Source organism: Aethina tumida, chromosome 1 (genome assembly GCF_024364675.1).
Source record: "Aethina tumida isolate Nest 87 chromosome 1, icAetTumi1.1, whole genome shotgun sequence".
NCBI lineage: Eukaryota > Metazoa > Arthropoda > Insecta > Coleoptera > Nitidulidae > Aethina > Aethina tumida.
Genome location: NC_065435.1, coordinates 32883971 through 32886227, shown reverse-complemented (window position 1 = coordinate 32886227; position 2257 = coordinate 32883971).

Below are 2257 nucleotides of genomic sequence, written 5' to 3'. Positions count from 1 at the left end.
AGGTCAATACACTAACATTTAGAAAAAAGTTTTCATAGAAAAGAAACACTTAAATTAGTTTGGCAATATTGTGAAGACTGATATGGAATATGGTTCGTATTCTTTGACAACTCCTTGACAACTGATCTTTGTGTAATTTTATTTTGTTCGGTATCCGATCCTATAATGCTCTTTGGCGAATTACGGAAAGAGGTTATTTCAATCTGTGGAGAATGTGTATCGTATAAATATTACTCCAGGAGCTGACCCAGCGTACTAAATTTGATAATATGCTCTCCTTAGTTAACTTAATGCTGTCTTGTTAACCCTAATTAGTTTACTTGAAGGATTCTTCTAAAAAAAAATCTAATTTACAGCGCAATGTAGCTTACACTACTATAAAGAATGAACAATTTTGACACAACTTAAAACAAATAATGTTTCATCTCCTCTTGGGATGCCAATTGTAACTGATGCGATGACCAGGTAGGAGTGCACTGAAACTACACATAAACTGTTAAATTTGTAATTTGAATTGTGCGCCTGTGGACAGTTAAGTTGTAATTTTAACACTAAATTCTTAAATATAAATTTTTCTTGAGAAATAATAAATTCTTTTAAGCTCAGAAAGACTTATTTACTGAGAAAAGTAATAAAGTTAACCTAAAACGTCAATACGACAATTGAAACGTGATTTCTCGTAACATTTGGAATAAGGGTTCTTAAATTGTCAGCAAACAATCAATTGGCATTAATTGAAAAGTTAACCGGCCGAGATAATTACGTAACCTGGTTATTTGCTATAGAAACACATCTACAGCAAGAGAAGTTGTGGACTGCATAAAACCCCCCACATGTGTCATTGTGGACACAAAACGAGACACAAAGGCAAAAACTAAGATAAATTTACTAGTTGACTCAATAAATTACGTGCACATACAAGAGAGTAGTACTGCAAAATAAGTATGGGATAAATCTTGGTTGACACGCTGTGATCGGCTGCTGCATGATCTCTGTAATACTTCAGATACTGCATGTTAAAACGTAGAGAAATATATGAGTAAAATAATGTGTACCGCTCACAAGCTCAGAAACATTGGTTTCGAAGTTGACGATGAATGGCTATTTACAGTGCTACTCTCCGGTCTACCAGAATCCTATCAACCAATGATTATTGCTATTGAAAGCTCCGGCATGAAGATACCTTCTGTTTCTGTGAAATCAAAACTATCACAAGATGTTAAACAACCTGAAAGTGGCTCAACAGTATTGTCAGTCATCAAGAAAATTAAAAACAACCACAGAAACAAAGTAAGGGTCCAAGGTGCTACACTTGTAACAAGTAAGGTCATAAAAGTCCTCAAATGCAAATCCAGAACCAAGAATGTTCAACAAAAAGCAAGTAGTTCATCATATGCTGCTGCGTTTGAGGCAACATCCAGCCAAAATGACCCATGGTAAGTGGCTTCCGATGCATCGTCACACATGACAAGACGTAAGAACATGCTTGAAAATATGACGGCTTCTGTCATACATAAAATCAGAGTCGCAAACTACAAAGTATAATCTGTGCAATGCTCAGAACAAGTGAGGTTGGACCATTATGACGATGAAGGTCAAAACAAAAAGGTGCTTTTTACAAAAGTATTATATGTTCCTAAATTGGCAACAAATCTATTGTCTCTAAGTCAGATTATTTGCGATGGTAGCCAAATAAAATTTGACGGAACGAGCTGTGTTATTATGAAGAGCAGAAGTGAGGTAGTATCTTCCTACTGTAGCTTTATGTTAGGGTCAACTGGAACAGTATTAGGTTCAGCATTAGTCATTTCAATTCTGTTTAAAATTTGTTCCATATAAATACTAAAACTCTTTTCGGTGTAGAGACGAATTTGGCATGCCAGCAGCAAGGGAATTGTTTTAACCCATATAGTGACTTGTTCAATTTACATACCATGTTTTCGTCATGATCCAACCCTTCTTGTTAAGTCATAAATAGGTGTCTTCAAGTTCTCCATATAAAAATGCTGTCTTTACGTCTAGTTACTTGATTTTGTGATTATTTTGTACAGCCAAAGATAGTTACGATCGTATTGAACTGATTGTTTGTGCAAAAGTTTCCTGGTAATCAACACGTGCAATTTGTCCATATCATTTCACACACAGATGTGATTTGTAACGTGGTCATTAAATAAATGAATCACTGTCATTAAAGTTATTATAACAAATCGAAAAATCATCTCGATATTTCTTTTCTCTGTCAATTTGATGACACTGT